Source organism: Herpailurus yagouaroundi, unplaced genomic scaffold (genome assembly GCF_014898765.1).
Source record: "Herpailurus yagouaroundi ecotype Mexico unplaced genomic scaffold, PumYag 67793, whole genome shotgun sequence".
Lineage (NCBI taxonomy): Eukaryota > Metazoa > Chordata > Mammalia > Carnivora > Felidae > Herpailurus > Herpailurus yagouaroundi.
This window is the reverse complement of record NW_024420586.1, coordinates 23,688,055-23,704,925: the sequence shown is the minus strand read 5'-3', so window position 1 is coordinate 23,704,925 and position 16,871 is coordinate 23,688,055. Positions and strand designations below refer to the sequence as shown.

The 16,871-nt window shown below is 40.6% G+C and overlaps 1 protein-coding gene across 1 annotated transcript in view; it reads right to left on the bottom strand.

The window, feature by feature from the left end:
• The window catches only part of RP2 (RP2 activator of ARL3 GTPase), a 54,132-nt gene that overhangs the window by 36,673 nt on the left and 588 nt on the right, over positions 1-16,871 (bottom strand). The window lies entirely within an intron of this gene.

Sequence of the window (16,871 nt, the reverse complement as noted above, 5' to 3'; positions counted from 1 at the left end):
GTTTCTCAGGATCCACATAAGAGGGAAAACATATGGTATCTTTCTCTGTATGACTTATTTCACTGAGCATAACACTCTCCTGTTCCATCCACGTTGCTACAAAAGGCCAGATTTCATCCTTTCTCATTGCCACGTAGTATTCCATTGTGTATATAAACCACAATTTCTTTATCCATTCATCAGTTGATGGACATTTAGGCTCTTTCCACAATTTGGCTATTGTTGAGAGTGCTGCTATAAACATTGGGGTACAAGTGCCCCTATGCATCAGCATTCCTGTATCCCTTGGGTAAATTCCTAGCAGTGCTACTGCTGGGTCATAGGGTAGGTCTATTTTTAATTTTGTGAGGAACCTCCACACTGTTTTCCAGAGCGGCTGCACCAGTTTGCATTCCCACCAACAGTGCAAGAGGGTTCCCGTTTCTCCACATCCTCGCCAGCACCTATAGTCTCCTGATTTGTTCATTTTGGCCACTCTGACGGGCGTGAGGTGGTATCTGAGTGTGGTTTTGATTTGTATTTCCCTGATGAGGAGCGACGTTGAACATCTTTTCATGTGCCTGTTGGCCATCTGGATGTCTTCTTTAGAGAAGTGTCTATTCATGCTTTGGGCAGAAAACATGAATAGACGCCTACTTGAAAATTTAAAAAGCATACTGCTAAATAAACCATGGGTTAAAGAAGAAATCATAATCAAATCTAAAAATACTCAGAATTAAATGTTAAGACACCACATTTGGGATGCAGCAAAAATGGTGCTTTGACAGAAAGCTATAACCTTAAATAGCTATAGTAAAAACACTCAAAATTAAGCAGTTAAATGTCCTTCTTAAGAAATTAGACAATACACAATAAACTTACAGAAAGTAGAAGAAAAAAAAAGATAAAAAATAATATCAGAGGTTAATGATTGAGGTATTAAATATGTAATAGAAAACATCAGCAAAGCCAAAAATATGTTTTGGTGGGGGGGGGGTGGGCGGAAAAAAAAGGAAAAAAATAGGCAAACTTCTGGAAAGAATGATCAAGGAAATAAAAACAAAACACAAATAGTATGAATGAAAAGGGGGATATCACCCTAAATAAAGTAGAGGTTAAAAAGAGAACAGCATCAACAACTATATACCAACAAGCTTTAAGAAATTTTGTCTATGAAATGAACACATCTCTTGAAAAATAACTTATCACAACTGACTCCAGAAGAAGTTAAAAGCCTAAATAAAATGCTATTACTACTACAGAAATAGAAGCAGTGGGCTAGCTAAGTGTTCCCACAAAGAAAACACCAGGCCCTGAGATGGTTTTATAAGCAGATTCAGATTTTATTTATCCCAGGTTTATGCAAACCTTAAAAGGCAATAGAAAACAAAGGAACAGTCCTAACTCGTGCTACTAGCCTTCCCAGTGAGATCCTAAGAAGAAAAACAAAGACACAGCAAAAGAAGAAAATTTAGGTTCATTTCACTCATGCCTATAGATTGCGCCCGCCGGCGCCCCCCCGGGGGGTGGAGGTGGGGACAACTGCCAATTAAATCAATCCCATAAAAAGAGGAAGCGCCACAACCAAGCTGGATTCATCCCGAGTTGCGTGAAAATGGTTCAATATTGGAAGATCTTTCAATGTAAGTCACTACTCTGTAATAACAACTTACATTTTACTCCTAATTCTTATTGCTCTCCTATGGGACCTTTCTTCCTCAGTAGATCTGCAGTCACTTTCTGTGACTTGTCTATGTCCTCTGATTCTCCTTTGCCCAGACAGCCTTCTCCTAGGTCTGCTTGTCCACCTGTCAAACTTTTTCTGTGAAGCTTTCCAGTTTCCTCGACCAGAAGCCTGCTCTCCCTTTTAGGAGTATCTACATTACATTAAATACCAGTCTCTGTCCCTTCCTGTGCAGTGATCTTTGGGCTGGAATCCAATAACCAATCTATTTAAAACTGAAACACCACCTCCAATACTACCTCTTTACCCTTCTTTATTTTTCTCCGAAGCACTTAGCTTCCTTTTAAGGCACTATGTGTGAATTATATTTATTATCTGTATTCTACTGGTCCTCTATTACGACATAAGCTCCATGAGGGAAGGGATTATCTGTTTTGCTCCCCCTTGTTTTCCCCCGTACCTAGCACAGTGCCTGGCACCACAGAGGCGCTCCACACATCCTTGCTGAATCCATTTAAACTACTTAATCTTTGTTACCTCGGAGTGTAACCTGAGGGAGGCAGCCCCTAGGTTTCTCTTTAATAAACAAACGTGAAGGGTAACTAAGTTTGATAATCATACACTTCACACCCCATTCTCCAGTCTATCTCCAAAGAAGAGAGACCCTGATAGGGATCAAGAACAAAAATGATATTCTTAGGGGCATTTAGTTAGGTCACGGTTCAAGTTGGCCAACTTGAGTAGGAAGATAATTATACACGAAGCCAGGCAGAGGCACTCCTAATATCAGTCCTGGGTTTCTCCTTTTTACATTCTCTTCCCTCCCATACCTGGGGTAAAAGGAAGGTGAGGCTACCTTCCGCTTGGAAGACAGGAATGGGAATGGGAATGTGGTCATGGCGCAGGCTACCAGGATCTGGATCTAGCCCAGGCCTTAAAGTGGAAAAAAGGAACATGCAAGAGTGGTTTCAGCCAGTTCTGCTTTAGGCTTTAAGGAGGGTATAAAACAATTCTCTGGTCTTCTTCAGCCTGTCACCTTGGCACTGATCCACCTCCCACAGTGGGGAGTGAGAAGAGCAAGAAAGCCATGAGTATGGGAAAAGGAGCCCAGGAGTTGGCCTGGCTCTACCGAGGCCTCAAGTTCAATGGGCAAGTGGAATCTTCAAGCTTCAGTTTATCGGTTTATGGCTTATCTCACTGTACCAGAAACTCCTTAAAACTTTGATGTGACACTCTGCGTGTATTTTCCTGGGGAATTAATTTGGGGTTCAAGGTTCTGGCCAAGTTATCTTTGTCTGAGATATGGATAGCAAGTTCAAACATTTGCAAGCACGTTTATCTAAGAATTAAGTATGTAACAAACCAGTGTTTGGATAAAAATAACAAAACAGAACAGTTAATACCTATGACTTAAAGGAATTTAGCTAATGTGTTTTGCATGCAAGTGATACATAAGATGCACGGTATTTAACGGAGAAATTTCAACTACGTTAGTTATAATTAGTACAATATCAGTAGTTGTAGTTAAGACTTGTTGCAAATGCACAAACAACATCCACTCTTAACTTTGAAATGATTGAGCTGCTATCGTAGTCTGCGCAGGAAGCCATATGGACTGAGGACTGAATACCTGTGTCGTCTCAAAACTCATCTGTTGAAGCCCTAACCCCCAAGGTGATGGTATCTGGAGTTGGGCTCTTTAGGTTTAGAGGAGGTCCTGAGGGCAGGGCCTCATGATGGGATTTAGTGCTCTTAGAAGGAAAGAAGGAAGGAAGAAGGGAAAAGAAAAGATCTTCCCTCTCTCTCCCTCTCTCCTTGTGTACACACTAGAGGAAAGGCCATGAGTACATAGCAAGAAGGTAACTGAATAGGAGCCAGGACGCAGGCCCTCACTAGTGAGAACCGGGAAACTTCTGGCACACTACAACTCTGGCCCAATCCCTGGAATAAGAGACTTGACCAAACTCAAGCATGGCTTCTAGCAGCACAAAGCCCTGTCTCTAGAAGGACCCTTCAACCCCCCCCCCATTATAATTCCTGCCTGGAAAATGTTTCTGCCAGGAAAATTTACTGTTTGTTCTAGCCAATACCTGATAATGGGCCCCTGACCTCCCTTTCTTACAGCATTTACTAAAAAGAACTCACCGCTGTGAGTATGTAAGTCTTAAAATTCAGAAATCTCTTTCTCAAGGACCTGACAGCTACTCCTTTGAAATATAAATGTCAGGAAGGATAGGGCCTCTGTCTACCAGTCTCTGTGGGAGGATAGAATCCACACTTTGATAACTGAGTTAATGAACACAGCTCGTCTAATCACATTCACACTGACCAACTTTGCAATTTTCACTTCTCTGACTCTACGAAGCCCCTGCTCTCCCTGCTCCCTCATTTTCCTAATAAAATCGCTGAAATCACTTCCGCACAAATTGGAAAGGAGCTCAGCTCTGTCCCCCACTGCCAGTAGTTACTGAATAAAATCTGGTTTTGACGCTTTAACTCATGTCCAGCAATACTGACCTGTGACACCAGACACCTGATCTGCCGGCACCTTGATCTTGGACTTCCAGTCTCCAGAACCATCTAAGACATAAATGTCTCTTTAAAGCTACCTAGCCCATGCTATTTTGTGATGGCAGCCTGAGGAGACTGAGACTGGTTGCCATAACAAAATAACAGATCAGGTGGCTTAAACAACAGAAATTTATGTCTCACAGTTCTAGAGGCTGGGAAGTCCAAGATTAAGGTGCCATCACAGTTGGTTGGTTTCTGGTGAGACCTCTCTCCCTGGCTTGCAGACGACGTCTGCCTTCTCACTATATCCTCGCATGGCCTTCCCGAGTGAGTACGCAACAAGTTCTCTGAGGTCTCTTCTATTTATAAGGAACCTAATCCTATCAGATCAGGGCCCTACCTTTATGATCCCGTTTAACCTTTAATTACTTCCTTTGAGGCCCCATCTCCAAACACAGCCACAATGGGAGTTAGGGCTTCAACACATGAATTTTGAAGGGACACGGATATTTAGTCCATAACAAATGTCAATGCTGAGGAGTTAAATGTAATTTACTATTTGTCTAAGTACTTTATCTGGATACCTCAGTTCTCATAGTTACGGGGAGAAACTAACCCTCTAGCTAAAGAGTTGTATAGTATAAAATTATTCAGATTGTCAATATGGTCCACGAAGGAGAAACTTAGGATACTTCCTCAACAAATCTTGGAAGTTCTTCAAAACAAAAAGTAATCATAAATAACCTGAAGCTTAGTACCACAGGAATTTTGCAAGTTACTAGTTTTCAAATAAAGTGCCTAAAAAAAACAAACATGGAAACGTCATATTTCAAGCTACCTGTTCACAAGAGCCACTTATGAAGTGAGCGTAGTTTGGGCTGTATTTCCTACTATAATCCACAAAAGGTAGTGGATATACTTTTGAAATCAAAGAAACTATTTCAACAGTTGGAGTTCACCCGATACAGCTACTAAACTAAGTTAAGCATTATTTTCCTAACAGAAAACAAAAGTGAACATCTTATTTTTTCTTACTGAGCAGCAATGAAATTTTCCATTAAAATTCATCTCTGCAGTTAAATTTCCATAATGATAATCTGAGATGAAATAATGGAATGTGTTAATGTAATTTTTATTTAAGTTTATTTATTTATTTATTTAGAGAGAGAGCACAAGCAAATGAGCATGAGCAGGGGAGGGGCAGAGAGAGGGAGAGAGAATCCCAAGGGGGCCCCGTGCTGTCGGTATGGAGCCCGACACGGGGCTCCAAACCATGAACTGTGAGATCACGACCTGAGCCAACACCAAGAGTCGGACGCTCAACCAACTCAGTCCCCCAGGCGCCCTGGAATCTGTTAATTTTAGTGGAAAGCCCATCTGCACAGAAGTCCAAAATAAGGCTCAGGAGTATAAGAAGCTACGTACAGGAACAAGTCACCATGCTCAGTGCTTCACGGTCATTCACTCAAAACTCATAAAAACCCCTATGAGGGTTGTGTACTATTATCTCTGTTTTACAGATGAGAAAATTTAGGCACCGAGAGTCTAAATAACTTACCCAAATTCACACAGTTAGTAAGTGCTTGAGCTGAGTCTGAGACCCAGGCAATCTGGCTCCTAAAACATTCTCTTGGCTGCTTCTTCATAGTTAACCAGATTCAAACAGAAACCAATGTTTACTAGGCACATAAACCAATGGAACAGAATAGAGAGTTCAAAAATAGACTTGTGTATACATTGACAAAGGTGCAAAGGCAATTCAATAAAGCATAGTCTTTTCAACAAACAGTGCCAGAACAATTGGAAATCTATATGTAAAAAAAGTAAAAGAATTCCCTTATCTTGCACCATATAAAACAACTCAAAATAGATCATAGAACCTAACTGTAACACCAAAAACCCTACAACTTCTAGAATAAAACAGAGGGGAAAAAAAATCTTTGTAATCCTGGTTAGGCAAACATTTTCTAGATGTGAAACCAAAAACACAAATCCGTAAAAGAAAAAATTAAAAATTGGGACTTTTATCAAAATAGAAAATTTCTGTTCTTCAAAAGACACCGTAAAGAGCAGACAAATCACTAATTGCGGGGAAAAAAAATCTGTAAAACACACCATATGACAAGGGACTTGTATCCAAGTTATATAAAAAAAAGTCTCGAAACACAATTAAGAAAACAATCCTGTAAAAAATGGGCCAAAGGGGCGCTTGAGTGGCTCAGTCGGTTGGTCATCCAACTCTTTATTTCAGTTCAGGTCATGATCTCACGGTTCGTGAGATAGAGTCGCGAGTTGGGGTCCGTGCTGACAGTGAAGAGACGGGCTGGGATTCTCTGTCTCCCTCTCTCTCTGCCCTTCCCCTGCTCATGCTTGCTGCCTCTAAATAAATAAATAAATAAATAAATAAATAAATAAATAAACAAACAAACAAACATTTTAAAAAATGGGCAAAAGATTTTAATAAACGCTTCAGCAAGAATACATGGACAGCAAATAAGTACATGGAAAAATGCTCAACATCATTACTCATCAAGGATATGCAAATTAAACCACAATGAAACACCAATGCATGCCTATTAGAATGGCTAAAATTAGATTAAAAAAAAAAAAGAAAAACTGAACATAACAAGTGCTGGTGGCATAGCAACTGGATGCCTCATACATTGCCCGTAAGAATGCAAACTGGCACAGCCACTTTGGAAAAACAGTTTGGCAGTTTCTTATGAAGTTTAATATACAATTTCCATATGAGTCAGTAATCCCACTCCTAAATATTCACCCAAAGGAAATGAAAAATTATGTTCACTCAAAAACCTGTCTGCAAATGTTTATAATAGATTTATTCATAATTATCCAAACTGAAAACAACCCAAATGTTCCTTGACTGGGGAATGGATAAACAAACATGGTACACCCAAATAATGGAATACTACTCAACAATAAAAAGGAACTCCTGATACACGCAACAACATGGATGAACTTTAAACGCATCATGCTGGGGCGCCTGGGTGGCTCCGTCGGTTAAGTGTCCGACTTCGGCTCAGGTCATGATCACGCGGTCCGTGAGTTCGAGCCCCGCGTTGGGCTCTGTGCTGACAGCTCAGAGCCTGGAGCCTGCTTTGGATTCTGTAATTCCCTCTCTCTCTCTGCCCCTCCCCCGTTCATGCTCTGTTTCTGTCTCAAAACTAAATAAACGTTAAAAAAAATTTTAATAAAAAAAAATAAATAAATGTATCATGCTAAGTGAAAGAAGGCAGACTCAAAAGGTTACTGTCGGATTCTATTTATACGACATTCTCAAAAAGACAAAACTATAGGGATAAAAAACTGATCAGAGGCTAGGGGCAGACTTGACTGCAAAGGAGCATGAGGAAATTTGGGGGGTTGATGTAACTGTACTATATCTCCACTGTAGTGATCAGTTATGTGACTGTATTCATTTGCCAAAACTCAGAACTGTACACTTCAAAAGGGTAAATTTTACTGTATGTAAATTACACTTCAATTAAACTAAAATTACTTAAAATTTAAACATTGTTAAATCAATTTCAGGACTACATAGCTATACAGCTGAAAGGTTATTTCCTAAATGAAAATGGTAGTGCCATGTAATTATAGAAATAATAAATACCAGTACTTTGATCTTAAGTACAATGAAGACAAAGGTGAAGCATTATATTTATATTAGCTCACCATGTTGCTAAACATATAACCACAAAATAGAATTATGAAATTTTAGGATTGAAAAGGATTTTCTGGGGTGCCTGGCTGGCTCAGTTGGAAAAGCATGCGGCTCTTGATCTCAGGGTCACAAGTTCGAGCCCCACGTGGGGTGTAGAGATTATGAAATAAATAAAAAAAACTTTAAGGAAAAAGAGAAGGGGCACCTGGGTGGCTCCGTTGGTTGAGCGTCCAACTCTTGATTGCGGCTCAGGTGATGGTCTCATGGTCGTGAGATTGAGCCCTGCGTCAGGCTCCGCGCTGACAGTGCAGAGCCTGCTTGGGATTCTCTCCCTCTCTCTCTGCCCCTCGCCCATTCATACTCTCAGCGCTCTCTCTTTCAAAGTAAGTAAAAAAAATTAAAGAAAGAAAAGGATTTTCCATATCACCTAATTTAATCTTACAGCCTATCACATTGGCTTTGTTCACCCAGATTTGCCTGAATGCTTCTAGCAATGCTTACCTCTCCTCTCCAGAGATGCTCAAAGAATCAGACAACTGGAAGGGATCCTAGGAAATTGAGAGCTGGAAAAGCTAAATGCCTCTACCAAGGAGGTATATTGGTGTGTAGAATGCAAATTAAAAACCCAGTCCCATGCATTTTTCACTCCTTGTGCTTTTCCTCTTTATCAAAATTTTATGTGAGTGAAGAAATTAGAACCCTCATATACTGCTGGCAGAAATAGAAAATGGTGCGGGGTGCCTGGGTGGCTCAGTCGGTTGAGTGTCGGACTTCGGCTCAGGTCACAATCTCATGATTTGTGGGTTCGAGCCCCACATCTGGCTCTGTGCTGACAGCTCAGAGCCTGGAGCCTGCTTCGGATTCTGTGTCTCCCTCTCTCTCTGCCCCTCCCCCTCACTCATGCTCTGTCTCTCTATCTCTCAAAAATAAACATGAAAAATAAAATAAAATGGTATACTTTTAAAAAGCTTGGCAGAGCTTCAAAAAGTTAAACACAGTTAACACAAAAAGTTAAAAACATACAGTAAACTTCTGTGTTTACTATATGACTCAGGAATTCCACTCCTAGGGATGACCCCAAGAGAAATAAAAATATATGTCCACACAAAAACTTGTACATGAATATTCACAGCGGCATTATTTGTAATGGCCCAAAAGTGAAAACAACCCAAACGTCCATCAGCTGATGAATGGATACATAAACTGGACAAATAAAATTTATTTCATTTTATTGAAAATTTTTTAACATTTATTTATTTTTGAGAGACAGAGAGACAGAGCATGAGCAGGGGAGGGGCAGAGAGAGAGAAGGAGACACAGAATCTGAAGCAGGCTGCAGGCTCTGAGCAAGCTGTCAGCACAGAGCCTGATGCGGGGCTCGAACCCACAAACTGTGAGATCATGACCTGAGCCGCAGTCGGATGCTCAACCAACTGAGCCACCCAGGCGCCCCTGGACAAATAAAATTTATAAGTGAATATCTATTGTGTGGAATATTATTCACCAATAAAAAGGAATAAAGTACTGATACATGCTACAATATGGGTGAATCTCAAAAACATGCTAAATGAAAGAAGCCAGTAACAAAAGACTAAATACTGCGTTATTTGGCAAATCTATAGAGATAGAAAGTAAAATTGTGGTTTCCGGCGGGGGGGGGGGCAGGGAGAAGTGGGAATAACTACTAATAGGTATAGATATCTTGTGGGAGATGAATGTGTTCTAGAATTAGATCATAGCAATGGTACCATAACCCTGTGAAGTTATTAAAACTATTGAACTGTACAATTCAAGTAAGTTGTATGGTAGATGAATTCTATCTCATTAAAGTTACTTTTTAATATTAAAGTTGTTTTTTTAATTTAATTAGCTTTATACTTACATGTGCTTAAAATTTTTCTTTTTATTTTATCATTTTAGAATGGTATAACCATAAGGGATTTATGCCTGGTTTTATGTTTGTATAGATTTGAACAGAATTATAATCAATAGTCAAGTAGAAATCTATATTAGTCTTTCAAGGTATCCATTAATTATATATTTGGTCCCAGAGATCACATTTTTATTAATATTTCTATTTATAGACATTGCATATATATCTGATTATAGAAATAAGGTGTGCCTGGGGTGCCTGGGTGGCTCAGTCAGTTAAGCGACCAATTCTTGATTTTGGCTCGGATCATGATCTCATGGTCTTGTGATCGAGCTCCATGTAGGGCTTGCACTGGGTTTGGAGCCTGCTTAGGATTCTCTTTCTCCCTTTCCCTCTGCCCCTCTCTCATGGGTGCTCTCGCACACACGCGTGTGCTCTCTCTCTCTCCCTCAAAAAAAAAAAATAAGGTGTGCTTATTATAAAAATTTTAGAAAATTTAGACATTTATTACTAGTCCTTTTCAGGACTAAACACATTTTTAATTTTTTTTTTAATTTTAATTCCAGTATAGTTAACATACAGTGTTGTATTAATTTCAGGAGTACAGTATAGTGATTCAACAGCTCCGTATATTACTCAGTGTTCATCAAGATACGTGTACTTTAAAATTTTTTTTTAAATGTTTATTTATTTTTGAGAGAAAAAGGGACAGAGCATGAGCAGGGGAGGGGCAGAGAGAGAGAGAGAGAGGGAGACACAGAATCCAAAGCAGGCTCCAGGCTCTGAGCTGTCAGCACAGAGCCCAATGCGGGGCTCGAACTCACAAACCATGAGATCATGACCTGAGCCAAAGTCAGACGTATAACTGACTGAGCCACCCAGGCGCCCCAAGATAAGTGTATTCTTGATCCCCTTTACCTATTTCACCCATACCCCCACTCCCCTCCCCTCTGATAACCATCTGTTTGTTCTTTATAGTTAAGAGTCTGTTTTTTGGTTTGTCTCTCTCTGTTTTCTTCCTTTGTTCATTTGTTTTGTTTTTTTAATTCCACACATGGGTGAAATCATATGGTATCTGTCTTTCTTCGACTGGCTTATTTCGCTTAGCGTTATACTTTCTAGCTCCATCCATGTTGCTGCAAATGGCAAGATTTCATTCTTTTTATGGCTGAATAATATGCTGATATATATGTACACCACGTCTTGTCTATTCATCTACTGAAGGACACTTGGGCTGCTTCCATAATTTGGCTATTGTAAATAATGCTGCAATAAACCCAGGGGTATATATATCCCTCCAAATTAGTGTTTTTGTATATTTTGGGTAACTACCAAGTAGTGTGGTTACTGGATCATAGGGTAGTTCTATTTTTTATCTTTTTGAGGAACCTCCATACTGTATTCCACACCAGTTTGCATTCCCACCAACAGCAACAGTGCAAGAGGATTCTTTTTTCTCCACATCCGCGCCAACACTTGGGTGTTTCTGGAGTTTCTGCTTTTAGCCATTCTGACAGGTGTAAGGTGATATCTCGCTGCGATTTTAATTTTAATTTTCCTGATTACTGATAAAGCTATTTTGAAAACAAATAAACAAAAAGCTAGTTATCGCTTAAAAGCAGTAACAACAACTTCATGTAAAAGATTTAAAACATGCGGGGGTGGCTGGGAGGTTCAGTCGGTTAAGCATCCAACTCTGGCTCAGGTCATGATCTCACAGTTCATGAGTTTGAGCCCCAAATCCAGCTCCCCGCTGTGAAGGCAGAGCCCATTTCGATCCTGTCTCCCTCTCCCTCTGCTCCTCGCCTGCTCACGGGCGTGCTCTCTTTCTCTCAAATATAAATAAATATTTTTAAAAAAAGATTTAAAACACGTAGACAATGGTTGGCTCCATAGCTCAGGGGTTAGAGCACTGGTCTTGTAAAACACGTAGACAAATTCTTTAACACTCCTCCCACCAAGAGGTCCCCTCCCCTTGAACATGAACAGAATGTGGCAGAAGTAATGCTACATCACTTAAGAGGCTAGTTAGAAAACGCCATGCAGGGGGAAAGGAAGGGGGAAAAAATAGTTTCCAACAGAGAGGGAGACAAACCATGAGAGACTCTTAAATACAGAGAACAAACTGAGGGTGGATGGGGTGGCAGGGGAGAGAGGGGAAATGGGTGACGGCCACTGAGGAGGGTGCCTGTTGGGATGAGCACTGGGTGTCGTACAGAAGCGATGAATCACGGGAATCAACCCCCGAAACCAAGAGCACCCTGTACATGCTGTATGTTAGCCAGCTTGACAATAAATTATATTAAAAAAAAAAAAGGAAAATACAAATTAAAAAAAAATAAAGAGAATTCAGAGTCAAGAAAGAAAAGAAAAGAAAAGAAAAGAAAAGAGAAAAGAAAAGAAAACGTCATGCAGTTTCTGCCAGTCCCTCTTAGGACACTTGCCTTTAGAACCCAGCCATCACGCTGCAAGGAAGCCGCAACTCTGAGAGGCCCCTGGCCCTCAGCCCTAGCTGAGCTCCTAGTCGAAAGCCAGATCAACTTGCCAGCCAGCTCTGTTATTAAGCTATATTTGAAAGCAGATCTTCCAGTCCTCAGTCAAGCTGCTGCATCTGATGCCATACAGAGGGGAGAGTCAACCTTGCTAAGCCCTACACAAATTGCAGAGTTGTGAACAAAATAAGTACTTGCCATTGTTCTAAGCCCTTCAGTTTTAGAGTGGTTCGGTATGCAGCAATGGATACCTAGAATATGCACTGTTCATACTTAAAACGCTAAAAACAGCATCTAGCTCCCTCCTCAATGCAGACGCTTCTTTCTAGTAGGTGGCCATCCAGGCACTGTCTGAATCTTTTGATTAATATGCACATGAGTTCCTCACAAAGCCATTCCTTCTGCTGATGAACAACCCTAGGAATTATGATCTGCTTTATAATAAGACCGGTTCTGCCCCCCCCCCCTCCCCATCCCCCTCCTCCCTGGCAATCTCTGGTCTGAGTTCTATCCTCAGAGGTGACCACTGTTGTCTAACCCCTCAGGCCAGGGCTTTACCTTATTAAATAGTAAAAAATTCTTTATCACTGTCCCATTTTATAGCCAAAGAACCTGAAATACACAAATTGACTGCTTTATTGGATAGCTCACGACACAGACACCAAATAAAACGCAGTTACTCGAATCCCTGGTAGAAGGCTTTTGTTTAGTTTTATTTCTACCAAACATGAGATAAGTGTAATGGATACAAGATGTGTTGCTCATACTCAAATTCACAAATTTCATACTTAGGCCAGCATTGTTTAGAGGACTAATCCTCATTTCTATCATCTAGGGAGAGTATTGGTATGAATAACCAGAAAATGAAAACTTCTTTTCTGTACCACTCCTCTTTTCTTTGTTTATACTTAAATTATTTCCTATTTTAACTCAATAAAGCCAGCCTGATCATTAAGGGCAGGGATAATTCTTAGAATTTTGAGTCTTCCTTGGTGTTGGAGTGCATACACACACACACACACACACACACACACACACATATACACATATATATATAGAATAATTTGTCTAACTGTGAGAGGCAGCACACAGATAACAAGGGTAAAAGCATTTCTTTCCAAATGATTAAAAAAATTTTTTTTAACGTTTATTTATTTTTGAGACAGAGACAGAGCATGAACGGGGGAGGGTCAGAGAGAGGGAGACACAGAATCCGAAACAGGCTCCAGGCTCTGAGCTGTCAGCACAGAGCCCGATGCGGGGCTCGAACTCACAGACCACGAGATCATGACCTGAGCCGAAGTCGGCCGCCTAACCGACTGGGTCACCCAGGCGCCCCTCTTTCCAAATGATTTAAAAAACTGATGTTACAATCCGAAAATATTTCTCATGCCAATGTAGTAATTGTACAGTAACTTTTTTACTTTTTCAAAGTTAGCAGCAATAGAAAATAAGCTTCATACACTGTTGATTACAGTAAATCAGTTGCCATGACAACACCTAGTCTCCAAACATCCTGAGACAATTTCTCCCAGCTTCAGTCCCCTAAGACCAACCCAATTACACAAGTCAAAACCGAAAACCCAGAGGGCGCCTCTCAATAAAGATACTCTGATTACACAACCTAAGGAAAAATTTAGACACCACTTTTCCACGTTGCAAGGAAATTTTTCAGGCAATGCATTTTGTTTTTACATCTATAATTGAATGGTAATTGTCTGATGTAACTTTAAAACTTATCTCGCTTATGTTCTCTGGGACGTATTCGCATTCTGTTCCTTATAAGGTACAACTAAAGTCTTCTAGGAGCAAGCAAGACCATGCTAAACTCAGTAAAAGTATCATTGGACTAATCCAGAACATTTGTACACTAGCCCAAACTGGCCTCACGAGAGATAAGGAACTAGAAAAAAAATCTTTAAAATCATATAAAATTTAGTAGGCTACCATAAATGAGGCACCGTAGAGTGAACTCCTAATAATTCCAAAAGAAAAAGAAAAATCCCAAAAAGAAAAAAGCAATGTTGGGAAATGTGGTACCTCCACTGTCTCAAAATGTAAGCTGGTAATTCTCTTTCTCGAACAGTCCAACAGATTTTTTTAATGTTTATTTATTTTTGAGAGAGAGAGAGAGAGAGAGAGAGAGAGAGAGAGACAGCAAGCATGAGCAGGGGAGGTGCAGAGAGAGAGGGGGACAGAGGATCTGAAGTGGGTTCCTCCTGACAGCAGAGAACCCAATGCAGGGCTCAAACTCACGAACTGTGAGATCATGACCTGAGTCGAAGTTGGACGCTCAACCAACTGAGCCACTCAGGCACCCCAAGTCCAGTAAATTTTTTTTATGTTTATTTATTCTGAGAGAGAGAGAGAGAGAGAGAGAGAGCAAGCAAGCAGGGAAGGGGCAGAGAGACAGATCTCAAGCAGGCTCTGTATTATCAGTGCAGAGCCTGATGCAGGGCTTGAACCCATGAACCATGAGATCATGACCTGAGCTGAAATCACGAGTCAGAAGCTTCATGGACTGAGTCACCCAGGTGCCCCCAACAGATTTTAAAACTGGACTGTTTTCATAATATAATGCTCATTTAGTTAGAAAATTCTGATTAGATGACTTGATCAAGATTTTAACTTATTATGCCCATATCCAGAGGCATGGATATTTTACATATCCAGTAATAGGTCTTCCACCTCTACAATTACAGTACCTAGTAGTGTTCCCCCAAAATGTTCCCTGTGATCACAAAATAGTGTCTACAATTGAAAGTTTATTACATGCTCATATGGGGCAGAAAGCTTAGGTGTTGGTGTCCACTACTGTATTTTTCGATGCACTTACTTAGCCAAAAAGCAAAAGAAAAAAAAAATCACAGAACACATCCATGTATCTAAAAGGAGAATAATTAACATGAGATTCTAACTAACCTGAACATTACATTAATAAAGGTTAACTTTAAGACAATTTATTATGAAGTAATGAATGAATCAAAAGGGCAACCATGACTACTCTAAATAAAAGCACTTTAGTTTTAGCCTATGACTTCAAAACAAAAAGCTGAAATAAAAATCAAACACACAAGCTTCTCTATAGCAGACAGTTCAAGGTTAAAGAGCATTGTTAGAAATAGTAAGACTGAGGAAATGAATCTTTTATTTTATTTTATTTTTTTTTTTTTTAATTTTTTTCAACATTTATTTATTTTTGGGACAGAGAGAGACAGAGCATGAATGGGGGAGGGGCAGAGAGAGAGGGAGACACAGAATCGGAAACAGGCTCCAGGCTCTGAGCCATCAGCCCAGAGCCCGACGCGGGGCTCGAACTCACGGAGCGCGAGATCGTGACCTGGCTGAAGTCGGACGCTTAACCGACTGCGCCACCCAGGCGCCCCGAGGAAATGAATCTTTTAAAAAACTGTCCACCAAGTATAATTTTTTTAATGTTTATTTATTTTGGGGAGAGAGAGACAGAGTGCGAGCAGGGGAGGGGCAGAGAGACAGAGAGGATCTGAAGCAGGCTCCAGGCTCTGAACTGTCAGCACAGAGCCCGATGTGGGGCTCCAACTCAGAAACCAGGAAATTGTAACACTTAACCAGGTGCCCTAAATCATAGGTGCAATATTTGTGTGTGATATCACAGCACCTTCCATTCCTAGGCAATAAAATGATACTATCAAGTATAGATAAGAGAATAAATATACCATGCAATCTAAGAAGGATGTGAAAAATGGGACAGAGAGCTGCGACTCAAAATTCTGCAAAAAGCTTCCAGTTTCTTAAAGCTGACACTTGGAGAACTGAGTTTACATGAATAAATTATTCTGGCGATTGAAAACCATGCGGGAAGGTCTCTGAAATCATAACATGAATACCAACTTTAAAGTATTCACGGGTAAAGATAAGTTGCATTAAGCAAGGAGTTAACTGTTCGTAACGCTTATTAAAAAATCTTTTTCTGGAAAAGAAAAATAATTGAGAAGTCTATCAAAGTAATTTACTAAGCACAAATGCAGAACTATGTAGAAAGAGGAAACATTATGAAATTTATGACTAAGTGTGTTTTGTGCAACACCAGTGGACATTTCAAAGCTTTCTCATTTCTGGCTTATAGACCGAAGTAAAAAGAAGGGCGTTTTCATTCATTGAAAACAATAGTAAAGTACTGCCCGGTTTATGCTGGTTATTTTCACCATACAGTCTTAACACACATTCCAAGACTGGTCCGCTTCTCATTATTCCTTTCGGGGAACTGGAAGAGGGAGGAGGGAAAGCAAAATCAACAGTCCACTCGGTAACAAAATTCAGCAGAATATACCACTAGGCACTAAAGAGATTTACCCGCTGGGGCAGACAAAAGAGAAAACAGCCACAGAACGAACGTGAGCGGCGAAAGAGATGAGAATCGGTCCCACGTGTAACTCGACGACTGGACAAAACCCCGCTCCGCGCAGCGGGTGAAATGAACAGATCTGAGATTAGGGGCATTGGAGGCTCTGCTTCCTTCCCTACAGTCCGCCCTCGGACCGGAGGGAAAGCCCCCAGGACTCTGACAATGAGTTCGAAGGCGCCTTCCAGCGCTTTCACAGTCCTCCGCGGCGCTGTTATTTCACCGCGGGGGGGGGGGGGGGGGGGGGGGGGGGGGGGGGGGGGGGGGGG